This window comes from Loxodonta africana, chromosome Y (genome assembly GCF_030014295.1).
Source record: "Loxodonta africana isolate mLoxAfr1 chromosome Y, mLoxAfr1.hap2, whole genome shotgun sequence".
Classification (NCBI taxonomy): Eukaryota; Metazoa; Chordata; class Mammalia; order Proboscidea; family Elephantidae; genus Loxodonta; species Loxodonta africana.
In genome coordinates, this window is record NC_087370.1 from 5,952,824 (window position 1) to 5,970,699 (window position 17,876).

Here is a 17,876-nt window from a genome sequence, read left to right on the forward strand (position 1 = left end):
AGACCTAAATATAAAATCTAAAATGAAAAGATAGAGACAGCACTAGGAACCCTAATACATGGCATAAACAGTATACAAAACATTACTTAAAGTGCACAAACACCAGAAGAGAAACTAACTGCGAGCTCCTAAAAATCAAATTCTTAATGATCATCCAAACACTGTACCAAAAAAGTAAAAAGATTACTTATGGACTGGGAAAACAGTTTCAGCTACGACAGTAGTGATCAGAGTTTGATCCTAAATCCTATGTTATACTGCAAAAACTAAACAACAAAAAGAGAGACACCCCAGTTAAAAAATGGGCAAGTGGTATGAACAGGCCCTTCACCAAAGAAGACAATCAGGCAGCTAACAGATACATGAGGAAATGCTCATGATCTTTAGCCATTAGAGAAATACAAATCAAAACTACAATGAGATACCATCTCATTCCAAAAATGCTGCCATTATCCCAAAAAGAAACAACAAGATAATAAATGTTGGAGAGGTTGAGGAGAGGCTAGAACATTTATATGCTGCTGGTGGGAATGTAGAATGGTACAGCCACCTTGGAAATTGATTTGGCACTTCCTTAAAAAGCTAGAAACAGATCTACCATATGATCCAGCAATTCCACTTCTCAGAGTCTATTCTAAAGAAATAAGAGCCTTCACACAAACAGATACATGCACACCCATGTTCATTGCAGCACTGTATACAACAGCAAAAACATGGAAGCATCCAAGGCACCTATCAACAGATGAATGGATAATTAAGTTATGGTATATTCATGCAGGGGAATATTACACAATGATAAAACAATGATGAATCCATGAAACATTTCATACCATGGAGAAATCTGGAAGGCATTATGCTGAGTGAAATTAGTCAGTTGCAAAAGGACAAATATTGCAGGATACCACTATTATAACAACTCAGGATGTAAGTGAAACATGGAGGAATATATTCTTTGATGGTTAGAGGGTGGGAAAGGAGAGGGAAATGGATTCACTAATTAGATAGCAGACAAGGAGTATTTTAGGTGACGGGAAAGACAACACACACTACAGGAGAGGTCAGCCAAACTGGACTTATCCAAAAGCCAACAGATTTCCTGAATACAACCAAATGCTTCAAAGGCCAGAGTAGCAGGGGTGGGGGTCTGGGAACCATGGTTACAGGGGACATCTTGGTCAACTGGCATAACAAAATGTATTAAGAAAACATTCTGCATCCCACTTTGGTGAGTGGGGTCTGGGGTCTTAAATGCTAGCAAGCCACCACCTAAGATGCATCATCAATTGGTCTCAACCCACCTGGAGCAAAGGAGAATGAAGAACACCAAAGACACAAGGTCATTAAGAGCCAAAGAGACAGGAAGAGCCACGTATATCAGAGTCTCCATCAGCCTGAGACAGGAAGAACTGGATGGTGCCTCGCTACCACCGATAATGGCCCTGACAGGGAACACATTAGAAGGGAAGAAGAACGCATAATACGGGGGTAGTTTCATGGGTACACAGTGTAAACCAGCCACTGCCTGGGGTCTTAAAAGCTTTCAGGCAGCTATCTAAGGCACAACAATTAGTCTCTACTCACCCACAGCAAGAGAGGAAGGAGGAGAGTCAGGAATAGGAGGAGGATATGGAATGCGAGGTTAAGTGCCTCCATGAACAGCTGCTCCTTTGCCATGAGAGCAGAACTGGATGCTGCTTGGCTGCCACTACTGAACACTTTGATCAAAGATTCTGTACAAGTATCCTGATCAAAAGGTGGGAAATGAAGAATAGAATTGCAAATTCTCATGGACTCCAGGCTTTTTGGAGCCATGCAGGCTGGATGAACCCCTGAAACCATTGTCCTAAGATGATCTTTAAACCTAAAACCAAAAATATCCCCTGAAGTCTTCTTAAACCCAAACAATAGTTTAGCTTAACTGGTAAGGAACGTCAGCCTTGAGCATTATGTTCTTTTAAGATTTATATGGGATCAATTGATAGCAAGCAACTTGAAAGATTAGATAGGGACCTTAGGGAGCAGTGTTAATGGGGGAGGAACAACTTAGAAAAGGGTTGAACAACTCAAAGAATATAATCAATGTCACTGAATTGTACATGTAGAAACTCCTGATTTGGTGTATGTTTTGCTGTGTATATTTTCAACAACAACTAAATTAAAAAAAAAAAATCAGGATGGAAAAGCAACGGAAAAAAAAATTGATTTCTCTCCATCATTCAGCTCTTTCTCCAGTGTTGGCTTTGTTTTGGGACAATATGCTGAGTCCTCTGGTATCTGCAAGCTCACGTTATCCTTGCTTTAAGCTCACTCAATCTGTCACTAAAAAATCCCCTCTGGCTCACAATGGTCCATTGCACAACTGATCATGGGGATGACACAGGACCAGGCAGCATTTTGTTCAGTTGTGCATGAGTTGAGGGCTGACTTCATGGCAATTAACAACAGCTTCCTTCATTTTACAAATATTGGTCAAACTTCTAAATATCAGGTATTGTGCTAGGTAGTGGTGTGAAATGATGAGCAAGAAAAAAGAATCACAGCAAAGATGAGCTTGCAGCTGTACGCTGAAGAAACCAACCTAGTCTCAGAGGTCAGGGGAGGCTTCCCTAGGAAAACGACTCTCAAACTAAGACCTGAAAGGTAAGTAGGAGAACAAGATCCCAGACAAATGGACAAACATACTAACGACCTAATGTGAGAGATTGGCTTCTGCTAAGAAAGCAATCTAGGATGATAGGAGGAAAGAGACAAGGTAGTCAAGGCCAAAGAGCAGACACCTTGCAAATCATGTTAAAGACTTTGGACTTTATTTGAAGGGCAAAGGGACAACATCAAAGGGCTTTAAGAAGTGAAGTGAGATGATCAGGTTTGATTTTTGAAAAGATAATTGTGCCGTATGGAAATGGATTGAAAGGGAACCAGGCTTGAGGCAGGCAGAGGAGTAAAGAGGCTGCTGCACTAGTCCAGGTGACAGATCATGGAATACTGGACTAGACTGGTGGATGTGGAAATTCATTCATTTAATAAATAGTTTTGGAGCACTCAATATTCCCCAGGCATTGCTCTAAACACTGGAGTTGCCAAACCCGCAAACCAAACCCATTGTCATCAAGTCAATTTCAACTCATAGCGACCCTATAGGACAGAGTAGAACTGCCCCATAGAGTTCCCAGGGAGTGCCTGGTGAATTTGAACTGCCGATGTCTTGGTTAGCAGCCGTAGCTCTTCATAACCACAGCACCAGCGTTTCCACTGGAGGTACAGCCATGACAAAAACATAAGTCCATGTTCTCGTGGAACTTACGTGAGTGACAATAACAAATTAATACACAACACATATTAAATATACTCACATAATATATATATTCTAAACAGTATTGTTTAATACACTAAAATATCAGGCTGTGATAAGTACTGTGAAGAATAATAAAGGTAAGGAGATAAGCGTGCTAGTGGTATGGGGGAATCCTGCTTTATATAGGGTGATCAGAGAGCACCTCTGATGATATAACAATTGAGCAGAGACCTAAATGAAGCAGTTACGTGGGCAAAGAGCATTCCAGACAAAACACCAAGTGAGAAGGCCCTGAGGCAGGAGAGTGCCTGATATGTCCCAGCAACAGTGAAGAAGACTGTAATTGGAGTACAATCATGAAAGTGGAAAGAAATATAAGTTTAGGGAAGAGAAGTAATGGGGGCAGGGGTCAGTCTGTGTACAGCCTTATAAGCCACTGCAAGGACTTGGCCAGGCCCCTTCCCGCCAGCTCTGGACTTCTCCTGCTGCCTGCCACGGCCCCAAGAGGACATGGCCCAGACCACAGACCCCTTCCTGCTGGCTCTGGAACCCTTCCGGCCACCCAGTGTGGCCCTGAGGGACCTGGCCAGTACACCAGTACACTTCCTGTCAGCTCTGGATGATTCCCACAGCCTGCCACAGCACCCAGGAGACCCAGCCCAGACCTCAGGCCCCTTCCCGCAGGCTCTGGACCCCTCTCACTGTCCACTGCAGCCCCAAGGGGCCCTGGACTGAACTGCACCAGATGGAGACACCCACTCCCACCCTGTAGACCACAGTGGCCCTACTCTGGCCACCAGCCCAGTTCATGCTGCAGGCAAGCAACTCATCTCTGCCCCTTTCCTTCCTGCTGGTCCTGCCCTGCTGCACCATAGCTGAGTGACTGGCCGTGCACACCAGGACAAGATGGGGAGAACTGTTTTGCCCACAGACAAGCAAGCAACAAAGCACATCCAGCCCACCCACCTAGAAATAACCAAACCAAACAAAAAAGCAGGATGAAACAAACAAGCCTTCTATCAACAAATAAGTAAAGTAATAATTCAATGTTTCAGAAACAGCAGACAATATTAAAATATTTTAAAAATAGGACAAGATGGCTCCAGTAAGCAACCAGAATAAGCACCAGCTGACCTTCCAGCAGACGAAAAGGCACTGGAACTATCTCATAGGGAATTCCAAAGTCTAATATTCAGGGCTCTCCAAGAGATTAGAAAAGAAATTGAGGAAAATGCAGACAAAATCAAAGAAAAAAACCAACCAAAGCATGGCCAAAATCAAAGAAAACACAGACGAAGCAACAGAAGAAGTCAGGCAAATAATACAAGAACAAAACATCTAAATAAATAAACAAGTAGAAATCGTTTAAAAAAGGCAATTAGAAATCCAAAAGATAAACAACAAAATTTCAAGGTAATAAAAGGTTTTAGGGGCACATTTGAAACAATGGAAGACAGAATCAGTGAAATTGAAGACAAATCCATGAACACAACTTTGTTTGAGGAAAAATCCGAGAAAAGAAGGAAGAAAGCCTAAGAACCATGTGGGAATAAATCAAGAGGAAAAATCTGCACGTGATCAGAGTTCCAGAACGGTGGGTGAAAATGTAACATTGAAAGGATCATTGAAAATTTGGTGATAGAAAACTTATTTTTAGAAAGATGAAGAGCTGACCATCCGAGAAGCTCAATGAATCCCATGTAGGATAGACCCCAAAAAGTCACCAGGGCATGTCATAATCACACTTGCCAAAACCAAAACAAAGAAAGAATCGTGAGAGAGTCTCAGGAAAAACGAAAAGTCACATACAAAGGAGAAACAGAAAGACTAATCTCTGCTGAAAGCATTCACCCTGAGATGGGGAACCAGACAAGGATGCCCTTTATCACCGCTCTTACACAGCATTGTGCTGGAGGTCCTAGCCAGAGCAATTAGGCTAGATAAAGAAATAAAGGGCATCTAGATTGGAAAGAAAGAAGTAAAAGCATCTCTATTTGCAGGTGACATGATATTATACACAGAAAACACTAGGGATTCCTCAAGAAAACTACTGAAGGTAGAGAAGACTTCAGCAGAGTATTGGGATACCAAATAAACATAAAAAAAAAATCACTTGGATTCCTCTATGCTAACAAAAAGTACATCGAAGAGGAAATCGCCAGATCAATACCATTTACAGTAGCCCCCAAGAAGATAAAATACTTAGAAATAAATCTTACCAGAAATGTCAAAGACTTGTACAAAGAAAACTACAATACACTTCTGCATAAAACCAAAAGAGACCTACGTAAGTGGAAAAACATACCTTGCTCATGAATAGGAAGACTCAAGATTGTCAAATGTCTATTCTATCAAAAGCTATCTAGAGACAACTCAATTCCGATCCAAATTCCAACGACGTTTTTAAATGAGATGGAGAAACAAAACATCAACTTCATATGGAAGGGAAAGAGGCCCCAGATAAGTAAAGCATTACTGAAAAAGAAGAACAAAGTGGGAGGCCTTACTCTACCTTATTTTAAAACCTATTATACTGCCACAGTAGTCAAAACAGCCTAGTACAGGTACGACAACGGATACAAAGACCAATGGAACAGAATTGACAATGCAGCATAAATCCATCCACACGTGAGCAGATGATATTTGACAAAGGCCCCAAAGCAGTTAAATGGGGAAAAGACAGTCTTTTTAACAAATGGTGCTGGCATAACTGAATATCCATCTGCGAAGAAATGAAACAGGACCCATACCTCACTCCATGCACAAAAACGAGCTCAAAATGGATCAAAGGCCTAAATATAAAATCTAAAACGATAAAGATCATGGAAGCAAAAATAGGGACAACGTTAGGATCCATAACGCATGGCATAAACAGTATGCAAAACATTACTAACAATGCAGAAGAAAAAGTAGATAACTGGGAGCTCCTAAATATCAAATGCCTATGCTCACCCAAAGACTTCACCAAAGAAGTAAAAAGATTACCTACAGACTGGGAAAAAGTTTCTATCTATGACATTTCTGATCAGGACCTGATCTCTAAAATCTACGTGATACTGCATAAACTCAACTACAAAAAGACAAAGAACCCGTTTATAAATTGGGCAAAGGATATGAACAAGGCACTACACTAAACAAGACATTCAGGTAGCTTGCAGATACGTAAGAAAACACTCACGATCATTAGCCACTAGACAAATGCAAATCTAAACTGCAATGAGATTCCATCTCATTCCAAGAAGGCTGGCGTTAATCCAAAAAACACACAATAATAAATGTTGGAAAGGTTGAGGACAGACAGGAATAATTCTACACTGCTGGTGGGAATGTAAAATGGTACAAGCACTTTGGAAGTCCATTTGGCACATCCTTAAAACACTAGAAATGGAACTACCATAAGACCTACAATCCCACTCCTTGGAATATACCCTGGAGAAATAAGAGCCTCTACACAAACAGATATATGCACACCCATGTTCATTGCAGCACTGTGTACAATAGCAAAAAGATGGAAGCAACCAAGTTGCCCATCAACGGATGAAATGGATATTCACACAATGGAATACTATGCATCGATAAAGAACAGTGATGAATCTGTGAAACGTTTCATAACATGGAGGAATCTGAAAGGCATTACGCTGAGTGAAATTAGTCAGTTGCAAAAGGTAAAATATCGTATCACACCACTATTTTATGAACTTGAAAAATAAAGTGAAGAAAATATTCATTGATGTTTACCAGAGTGGGGAGGAAGAGCGAGAGAGGTTTTTTTTCACTAATTATGTGGTAGATAAGAGCTATTTTAGGTGAAGGGAAAGACAACATACAATACAGGAGAGGTCAGCACAACTGGACTAAACCAAAAGCAAAGAAGTTTCCTGAATAAACTGAATGCTTCAAAGGCCAGCGTAGCAGGGGCGGGGTGTTGGGGACCTTAGTTTCAGGGGACATCTAAGTCAACTCTATCAAGAAAACATTCTGCATCCCACTTTGGAGAGTGGCGTCTAGGGTCTTAAACGCTAGCAAGCGGCCATCTGAAAGGAATCAGTTGGTCTCAACCCACCTGGACCAAAGGAAAATGAAGAACACCAAGGACACAATGTATTATAAGCCCAAGAGACAGAAAGGGCCACACAAAGCAGAAACTACATCAGCCTGAGGCCAGAAGAACAAGATGGTGCCCAGCTACAACCAATTACTGCCCTGACAGGGAACACCAGAGAGAACCCCTGAGGGAGCAGGAGAGCAGTGGAATGCAGGCCCCAAACTCTCATAAAAAGACCAAACTTAATGGTATGACTGAGACTAGGAGGATCCCAGTGGTCATGGCCCCCAGACCTTCTGTTAGCCCAAGACAGGAACCATTCCCAAAGCCAATTCTTCAGACAGGGATCGGACTGGAAAATGGGATAGAAAAAGATGCTGGTGAACAATGCGCTTCTTGGACTAAGCAGACACTTGAAAGTATGACGGCATCTCCTATCTGGAGGGGAGAGGAGAAGGCAGAGGTGGTCAGAAGCTGGAGGAATGGATGTGAGAAGAGAAAGTGGAGGGAAGAAGTGGGCTGTCTCATTAGGGGGAAAGTAATTCAGAGTATATAGCAAGGTGTATGAAAACCCAGATCGTATAGTGGTTAAGTGCTACAGCTGCTAACCAAGAGGTCTGCAATTTGAATCCACCAGGCGCTCCTTGGAAACTCTATGGGGGCAGTTCTACTCTGCCCTAGATGGTGGCTCTGAGTCAGAATCAACTCGATGACACCATGGGGTGGTGATGGGTGATCAAGGTGTGTATAAATTCTTGTATGAGAGACTGATTTGATTTGTAAACTTTCACTTAAATCACAGTAAAAATTAATGAAAAAAACTTTCTGAGAAGGAAAAAACAATAGTACCTGAGATAATCTTTAAAACTTAAACCAAAAATATCCCTGAAGTCATGTTAAAACCAAACAATAGTTTTCAACTAGTAAAAATGGTCTGTCTTCCACATTACAGTATTTTAAGAATATCTATATGACATCAAATTGACAGCAGCAACTGGAAAGATTAGACAGGAGCCTTGGGCAGCAAGCAGTAAGTTTACGTTAATGAGTGAGGGACAACCCAAAACACGAGGGTGAGAATGTTGTATAACTCGAAGAATATAATCAATGTCACTAAATTGTATATGTAGGAACTGTTGAACTGGTCTATGTTTTGCCCTGCATATTCTCAACACCAACAAAATAAATAAAATTTAGGAAAAAAAAAAAAAAAGATTACAGCCTTTGAAATCCTATGGGTAGTTCTACTCTGTCGTATAGGATTGCTATGAGTCACAACTGACTGGATGGCAACAGGTCTGGTTTCTGCTAAACTCTACTATTTACTTTTGGAACGTTTGATGCTTTCCGTAACTGAAAACGAAACAAAACTTTGTGAGTCTGGGAGGGCAGGGAAGTTTTGCAGGAGCTCTATCTAATGAAGATGAGTTCTAAGAGATAAATACAATCTGGAGGGACAGAGGGAAGCATGCAGTGCTCTGGGTGCACAAAGGCATCTCACACAAAGACTGATTTGCAGAGATCAAAAAAACCCAGTGCTGTTGAGTCGATTCTGACTCATAGAACCCTAGAGGACAGAGTAGAACTGCCCCATACAGTTTCCAAGTAGTGCCTAGGGGATCCGACCTGCTGACCCTTTGGTTAGCAGCTGTAGCACTTAACCACTACGCACCAGGGTTTCCTGATTTGTGGAGGGTGGGTGAAAAATGGTTGACCAGGAAAAGGTGATTCTAAAGCTAGTACTTTTAAAAATCAGGCTTATTAAAAAAGTAATGCATGCCCATTGTTGAAATGAATAAGCCAAGCCAGATGGAAGGAGAGACTGTAGGCAGAGGGATTCTCTGTACCAAGTAACAGAGTCAAGGGAAAGAACATGGAAAACTGAGGAAACAAAGTAGTTCTCAGGCTAGAGAGGATGGTGCAAGAGGGTGATGGCATATATGCAATTAGAGAGGGATCAATTAGCATGTGAACTTTACCCTGAGGGTTATGGGAAGCCATTGAAGGAGTAGAAGTAGGGGACAGACATGCTGAGATTTGTGGTTTAAGAAAGTTTAGTCTTCCAGCAGTAAGGAAGAAGAGAAGTGACAATGGGGACCAGGATACCGGGCAGCATCAGAGGAAGGGATACCTTTATGTCAACCCCAGAGGAGGCACCCTCTTGTCAATGGTCAGTCAGAAGTGGACACAGAAAGGTGAGTTTTTGTGATGTGACTGTTCTGTGGTATTTCTGTTACAGCAGCACTAGATAACTAAGACACTCCTTAAGAAAAAACATCCCTCTCGTCATAACAAGTAATATATTTGCTTATTTCATATAGGTGAGATCGTACGGTATGTGTACTTTTAAGAGAGACTTATTTCACTAGGTATCGTCACGTTGTGTCATTCATCAGTTTCATTTTCTTTACGGCTTAATAATATCCCACTGTATGTGTATCCCATGTTTTGTTCATACTTTCACCTGTTGATGGATATTTTAATTGTTTCCACATTTTAGCTATTGTAAAAAGTGCTGTGAGAAATATTGGAATGCAAAACTGTCTTCTCTTTATATTTCTTTTGAGTGTGTACCTACAATTGGAATTGCTGGGTTGTATGTTAACACCATTTTCAACTTTTTTGAGGAGCCATCAGTCTGTTAGTGTTTGTACTGTTTTACATCCCTGGAGGCAATACCTGAGGGATCTGGTCTCCAAAACCTCATCGGCGCCTGCTTTCCACTTTTTTCCTAATTGCCATCCTAGTGGGATTAGTTGTTATCACACTGTGATTTTGATTTCCAATACTAGTGTGTGATACACCTCAGTCCCACAAGAATGACAGTTGAGGAATAAAAGGAAAACAGGTGTTGGAGAGATTTTGGAGACTAAAACCCTTAGCTACTGCTACTAGGAATGTCACTTTAAGAATGTCACTTTTGGGACTATTCTGTGCCTGACTCAAGCCATGATATTTTCAGTTGCCTCATATACATGTGAAGGCTGGACATTGAATAATGATGACTAAAGAAGAATCAATACATTTAAACTATAGTGTTGGTGAAGAATATTGAACATATCGTAGATTGCCAGAAGATCAAACAAATCTATCTTGGAAGAAATACAGCCAGAATGTCCCTTAGAAGGGGGGATGGCAGGACTTCATCCCAAGTTCTTTGAACATGTTATCAGGAGGGACCACACCTTGCATGCTTGGTAATGAGGAGTGTCAGGAAAAAAAAAAAAAAAAAAGGAAGACCCTCAATGAGAATGAACTGAAACTGCAGACCCAATTCCATGGCACCTAGGAACAACAACCTTGATTTATATCATCCTAAGTATTCAGAGGAGCCCTAGTGGTGCAGTGGTTGAGTGTGGCTGCTAACCGAAAGGTCAGCATCTCGAATCCACCAGCTACTCCTTGGAAACCCTATGGGGCACTTCTAATCTCTTCAGTAGCGTTACTATGAGTCAGAACCGACTCAACAGCAAGAGGCTTGTTTGGGTTTGTTTTTTAAGTACTTAGAAGGAGGCCTGGTGGCTCAGTGCTTAAGAGATAGGCTGCTAATCACGAAGTTGGCAATTTGAATCCAACAGTTGCTCTTTAGAACTCCTGTGGGGCAGTTCTACTCTGTCCTATAGAGTCTGTAAGGCAGAATTTTTTGTTGCTGTTGTTATTAGGTGCCATAGAGTTGATTCCAACTCATGTGCAACAGAACAAAACACTGCCTGCTCCTGAGGCATCCTCATGATAGTTGTTATAGTTGAGCCTCTTAATACAGCCACTCTGTCAGTCCATCTCATTGAGGGCCCCCTCTCTTTCTCTGATCCTCTTCTACTTTATCAAGCATGATGTCCTTCTCCAGGAACTGATCCCTGCTGATAATGTGTCAAAGGATGTGAGCCATAGTCTCATCATCTTCACTTCTAAGGAGCATTCTGGCTGTACTTGCAAGACAGATTTGTTCATTTTCTGGCAGTCCATGGTACATCCAATATTTTTCATCAACACCACAACTCAAAGTCTTCAATTCTTACTTGGTGTTTTTCTATCCATTGTCTACCTCTCTCATGCATATGAGACAACTGAAAATATCATGGCTTGGGTGAGGAGCACCTTATTCTCCTATGTGACATCTTTGTTTCTGAACATTTTAAAGCAATCTTTTGCAGCAGATTTGACCAATGCAGCGTGTTGCTTGATTTCTTGACTGCTGCTTTCATGGCCATTGATAGTAGATGGAAGTAAAATGAAATCCTTGACAACTCCATTCTTCTCATCGTTTATCATAATATTGCTCATTGGTCCACTGTATTTTGCCCGTAGAATCCTTCAGTATTTCAACTTGAGGCTTGAATTTTTCCTTCAGTTTTTTCAGTTTGAGAAATGCTGAGCCTGTTATTTCCTTCTGGTTTTCTAACTCCAGGCCTTTGCACATGCCATCATAATACTTACTTTGTCTTCTTGAGCCGCCCTTTGAAATTTTCTATTTACTCTTTTACTTTGTGGTTTCTTCCTTTTGCCTTGGTTACTCTGTATTCAAGAAAAAGCTTCAGAATCTCTTCTGACATCCATTTTGGTCTTTCTTTCCTGTCTTTTTAATTACCTCTTGCTTTCTTCATGTATGATGTCCCTGATATCATTCCACAACTCAGCTGGTCTTCAGCCATTAGTGAACTATGTGTCAAATATATTCTTGAGAGTGTCTCTAACTCCATGTGGGATATGGCGAGGGTCATTCTTTAGCTTTCATGGACTTGTTCTAATTTTCTTCAGCTTCAATTTGAACTTACATATGAGCAATTGATGGTCTGTTCTGCAGTTGGCCCCTGGCCTTGCTCTGACTATGATATTGAGCTTTTCCAACATTTCTATCCACAAAATAGTCAGTTTGATTGGTGTGTATTCCTTCTGGTGAGGCCCATATGAAAAGATGCTGTTTCTGTTGTAGAAAAAAGATATTTAGAGTGAAGAAGTCACTGGTCTTGCAAAATTCTGTCATGTGATTACTGACATTGCTTCTACTGGCAAGGCTATATTTTCCAGCTATCAACCCTTCTTGGTTTCCAACTTTAACATTCCAATCATGCATACTGCTTGCATGCTCCATCATTTCATACTGCAGAAGTTGGTAAAAATCTTTCATTTCTTCAACTTTGGTCTTAGCGGTTGATGCATAAATTTGAAAAATGATCATAATAACTGGTCTTCCTTGTAGGCATATGGTATAATCCTATCACTTGAAGCACTGTAGTTCAGGATAGATCTTGAAAAGTTCTTTCTGACAATGAATGCAATGCCATTCCTTTTCAATCTGTCATTCTCAGCGTAGGAGACGATATGATTATTCATCTCAAAATGGCCAGTACCAGACCACCTCAGCTCACTGATGCCTAGGATATTGATGTCTATGCACTCTGTGTCATTTGCAACAAAAGAAAATTTAAAGAAATAATTGCCAAAAATATAACATTTTAAGGAAGAAGTGAATATACACATTTAAGAAATGGAACATGTTTTAAGTAAACGCAAAAGAGAGCCATGCTGAAACTCATTACATTCAAATTGTGAAAACTCAAAGACGGAATTTTGAGTGTAGCTTGGGAGAAACAACTGGTTATGCACAAGAGAGTCTCAGTAAGATTAACAGCAGAATTTATATCAGGGCCTGTGGAGGTAAATCGTACACGAAGATTTTGAGATGGTATATGTTTTGATGCGTATTTTTACCACAGACAAAACAAACAAGCAAAATAAAAAATCTGAAGTCAGAATCAGCAAGATGGCATATTTAAAGTCCTCAAAGAAAACAAAATCTGCCAGTGAAGAAGTATCTCCAGAAAGAAAAGTCCTCAAGATTGAAAGAATCATTCCTATAATTCCAGATAATCTAAAACTGAGATAATTCATTATCAGTCAACCTGTCCTACAATAAAGGTTCATGTGGTACTTAAGGCACAGGCCACAAGAACCTAGACAATAATTCAAAACTGTAAGAAGAAATAAAGAACACAAATGTTCTTCAGAAATGTACAGATATGTACATTTGGTATGCAACTTCTCTTTCTTTTCTATAAAATCTGAAAGGTACATGGAGAAAACAGTAATTATAAATGTATGCTAATGGGTACATATTGTACAATGGTATAATCTGTGATAACGATAATATAAAGAGAGCTGAAATGTATAACATGGAACCTACTGCTGTTGAGCTGATTCTGACTCGTAGCTACCCTGCAAGAAAGAGAACTGCCACCTAAGAAGGTTTCCAAGGCTGTAAATCTTTATGGAAGCAGGCTGCCACATCTTTCTCCCATAGGTCAGCTGGTGGGTTCGAACTATGGACCTTTAGGTTAGCTGCCAAGTGCTTAAGCAGTGCACCACCAGGTTTCTTACACACCTGAGGATTTCTAAAACCTGGGTCTGAAGACAATAAATGCAGTACTGCATGTGGGGAGAAAAAATACCTGATGTCCTCATGTGCAAGTGGAGAGGAACAGATCCACAGAGGGCATGGCAACAGAGATAATGGGGGGTCTGATCTCTGCAGAGCCTTCCATCCTCATCCAGTGTCTTATGGAAAGTCTTCCTCCCTGGGCTCAGTGCATTCCTGGGTGAAGTCAGTATACAGGCCACTCAGGGTTGGTGCTGACGGAGTCTGTGCACTCCTTTCAAACCGTGTCTGATCAGGATACACATGTGCTTCTGCAAAGTCCGGGCACACGTCTGCAAAGCTGGTGAAGCCAGCATATGTCATCTTCATTGATGGGTGCTGAAAAGGTCCATCACTGGAAACTCTGTCAATTTCAAGGCCATCTTCAGAATGCAGGACAGGTCTTCCTTATTTATGCACACATCTTCCTGCAATGGGTACATCTTGAATGCTATCTGGATGGTGTGCAGAGTCTTGGATGGTCTGGAGATGATGAACAAGGTGGTCACGTATTTCTGCAGGTCCAAACTGCCACTGCTGCTCTTGTCAAATACTTAGAACATGCCCTCAAGCGTGTTGGAAACCGGGACTTCCATGTATGCAGCAAACTCCAACAGTTTACTCTTCTCGCCCTTCTTCAGCTTAGTGCTTTCTGAATATTCATCTAGATCTTTTTCAAGCTTTTCTGCATTTAGCCCAAGGCCTCTCACAAGCCTGGCAAATTCTAGACGGCGAGTGTTCCAGGGGAGACGCAGCTGTCCTTCCACCAGGGCCACCTGGCAGTCCTCAAATGTATAATCCGTGACGGAGACACCAACGGCCTCTGGCATGTTGTGCTTCCGCTTCGCATCAGCACCTGCCCTTTCTGTTCACCAGCAGACGGTTCTGAGAAGAGGGACTGACCAGGGCCAGGTGCGTCTACTGGCCCCAGGAGGTCTTCACTCCTGCAGCCCCTGACCAGCCCCAATGGTGAGTGAGGCGCGGCCTGGGGAAGGCAGGGCTGCCCCGGGAGGTTGGGAGGACAGCTGCCTGCGAAGTGGCGCATTAAAAAGACAGTACCCGGGGTGTCCCGGGGAGCAGCCCCCAGAGAGCTGTAGCGCCAAGGCGGAGCAGGCCTCACCTGGTGCGCAGGCGCGGAACGAGACGCCTGAGAAGGCCGCCATTTTCCGTGGGGCGCTGGTAGAACAGACCTGGGCCTGGGGCAGAGAGCGGAGGCGCACGAAGAGGAAGTGGTGGTGGTGGTGGAGGGCATAATTGAGGAGGTGGAGGTCGTGACCGTGGCGGACGTGAAAGAACAGGAGCAGGCGGAGGAGCAGGAGCAGCGCGAACAGCCCCAGGCCGAGCAGGCCCGGCCACCGCCTGGACCCTCCAGCAACCCAGCGCTCCCTGGAGGCCCTGAAGGCCCTTCAATTAGAGATGGAGCCCGTGAACGCCAAGGCTAGCAAGGCCTGTTTTCGCCTGAGGCACAAGCAGGTGCAGAGTCGCAAGCCTTACCTGGACCACAGAAGCGCCATCATCCAGGGCATCCCACGATTCTGGGTCAAAGCAGTATCCTTTCAGTGGGAGCTCCGACGGGTGGGAGGTGGGTGAGGGAAGAGGGTTAAAAGAGCAGAAAGTTGGGTGGGGAGTGTGCATGGCGTCCGGAGAGGACACAGGTAGGGGAATAGAGCCAGACCAGCATCTGTACTAACAGAACCGGGAGGCGGGGACTGCAGGTCAATGTTTTGGCCCTGTCCTGAGCAGGGCAAACCTTCCTGGGGACTAGGAGCAGAGGCCACAGGCAGCATAAGAATAGTTCCGAGGACCTGAATGCCAGTGGCCGTCAGTCACTAAAAACAAAAACAAAACACAACCCAAACAAACCAAGCCAGTGCCGTCGAGTTGATTCCGACTCATAGCGACCCTAAAGGACAGAGTAGAACTTCCCCATAGTTTTCGAGGAGCTGCTGGTGGATTGGAACTCCCAACCCTTTGGTTAGCAGCCCTAGCACTAAACCACTATACCACCAGAGTTTCCAGTCAGTCAGGACCAGTACCTCATCTCCAAAAGGCAAGGTTCTCCTTACGTAAGTTTTCTTTGTTGAGTAGCCATTGTCCTTTACACAGCCCCAGCACCCCACCCCCAGAATACACCAGGCAGCTCCAGCCTCTGCATCCACATCCCCCTCTCCCCACCTCCTCTCATTGCCTAATTGAAATCCATCAGAGCTCCAAACAGAGCCAGGCACCCGTGAGGAATGCCCGGGGCTCATCTAGGACACGTGGCATCAAGGCTGCACCCGCAGCATTGTGACTGAGGATCAGAGGCAACCACAGGAGAGTCAGGACACCCCACATGCAGACAGTAGCAGTGTTGGGATAGACCGCAGCACACAAAGAGTACAGGCATCAGGAGTCTCGGGATAGACTGCATGTGCGCCTGCAGGTGGCTTCACATGAGCACAAAGACCCCTAGGCTGCAAGATGCATATGATGATGGACCATGGTTGAGGGGGCATGTGGGTGGCTGTCGTAATGAGAGGAGGTCTGGGAGACTGCCTGCCTCAGCCATTGGTTGCTGGCCAGGTATGCTCTGTCTGCTTCTAGCTCTCCTCTGCCTGGCCTCTGAAGGCTCCTTGACCGCACGCAGATTGCGAACCACCCCCAGATTTCAGCTATGATCAGGGTGGAAGATAAAGACATGCTCTGCTACTTGAACAATCTGAAGGTCAGATCAGAGGTCAGGTGGGAGAGGGGAATAGGAAAGGATTCATCCATGGAAATAGGCAAGGGCTTGTCTCCCCAAAAGGCCAGGTCTCTTGAATAGACCTTTCACTCTACCCATCTTCTACTTTCTGCCAGGTGGAGAAGCTCAACCATCCTAATAACCGATGCAAAATCACATTTTTCTTTCGGAGGAACCCCTATTTTCAGAATGAAGTCATCTACAAGGAATATGACATTACCATCAGTGGTAAGAAGTGGCTCCCTTGATGGATGGGGAGAGTGTCACCGGTGTTTTATAGGCCAACATGATCTAGCCCTCTTCCTCCATTCCTGTATTTCCCCAGGATGTATAGCAGCCTATTCCACTCCAATCCAGTGGCTCCAGGGTTACGAACGTGAGGCTTACAAGCGCAGGCATCACGATACCAGTGTTAACTTCTTCGACTCGTTCTCTGGTCCCAGCTTTCCAGCGTACAACAGGATTGCTGAGGTGGGCCTCTGTAGATAAAGTCAGAAAAGGCCTTGGTGTGTTCCCATCTGCTTTGGAAATGAGTGCTGAACCTAGCATGATCTTTCTGTTTACACTACCAGATCATCAGTGAAGACCTGTGGATTAATCCCCTGCAGTACTACCTGGGGGAGGAAGGAACCAGGACAAGAAGGTGGAGAGAAAAACAGGTGGGGACCACGGGTGCAGGGCATTGACATAAGTGCACCTTCTAGAGTCGGTCTGAGACAGTAACACTGGAGAAATGTAATGCAAAATAGGCTATAGCTAGGGAAACTTAACCTCAGTGAGAAGTATGACTGCCCGTGGACACTCAGACAGAAGTAAGGATACATTATTGGTACGTGTTCTCTGGACTATCATTTCATGGCTATGAAAGCACCCTCAGCCCCACCAACTGTGCCTGAAAGTCTGGCTCATGTTCAGGTCCTCCTAGCATGCTCCCACAAATATCTCCAAATCCTTATAAATATGTTCTCTTTAGAAAATTTACATTTCCATTGGACAGTTGTGCAGTATTGTAGAAGACGATTTCGAATTTATGTGGGAGGAAATGTAATAGTTCACAAATACGGAACAGACAATCGTGGGGAATTAACACAGTATTTAATATATTTCAGTGAATATATGTTGTGTGTCTTTGTGTGTATGTGCATGTGCCATCAAGGCCACTCCCAGCACTTGCCATAAACATGATGCAGCATCAAACTGCACCTAAAGGAGTAAAAAAAAAAATCCGAGAAGCCACTTTAGACCTGGAAATGAATAATCAGCACGGAATCTGTGAACAGGAGAGAAATGAAGAAGCAGTTAGATGGTAGAAGATAAAAAGGGACTGAGATGCTGATAAACCTTGAAGGAACTTGAAAAATAAAACACTTCCAAGTGTCTGTCTGTGGCTAAGTGT

The 17,876-nt window shown here is 43.2% G+C and overlaps 2 pseudogenes; one reads left to right on the plus strand and one right to left on the minus strand.

The window, feature by feature from the left end:
• Positions 1-13,670: 13,670 nt before the first annotated feature.
• Positions 13,671-14,585, minus strand: LOC135229008 (lysophosphatidylcholine acyltransferase 1-like; annotated as a pseudogene).
• A 136-nt stretch (positions 14,586-14,721) lies between these two features.
• On the plus strand, positions 14,722-17,166 carry LOC135229009 (testis-specific Y-encoded protein 4-like; annotated as a pseudogene).
• Positions 17,167-17,876: the final 710 nt, after the last annotated feature.